The sequence below is a fragment of the Microtus ochrogaster genome, chromosome 8 (genome assembly GCF_000317375.1).
Source record: "Microtus ochrogaster isolate Prairie Vole_2 chromosome 8, MicOch1.0, whole genome shotgun sequence".
NCBI lineage: Eukaryota > Metazoa > Chordata > Mammalia > Rodentia > Cricetidae > Microtus > Microtus ochrogaster.
The window spans coordinates 41,591,894-41,592,203 of NC_022015.1; positions in this window are offsets into that span (position 1 = coordinate 41,591,894).

Below are 310 nucleotides of genomic sequence, written 5' to 3' on the forward strand. Positions count from 1 at the left end.
CTCCTTCATTATCTTTAAAGATCTGGGAAGGGACAAGTCTGCACTGTGCTTGTCAAGGTCACTGTGACCCAAGTGTCACAGAGGACAGAGGAGAACTAGCCGGTGACATATGGGGTGGTGAAGAGGGTGAGAGACTCTCAGGAGCAAGGATGGGTGCACTGGCCACTCAGATAGCTGAGGAGTGGGTCCCCTTAGTAGGAGAGCCCAAAGACACCACCTAGCCCCCTACCTGGAGAGCCCATGGTCTCATCCAGCCCCGTGCCCTCCCCCTGGCATCCCATAACAAATCTTTTTTTTTTTTTTTTTTTTT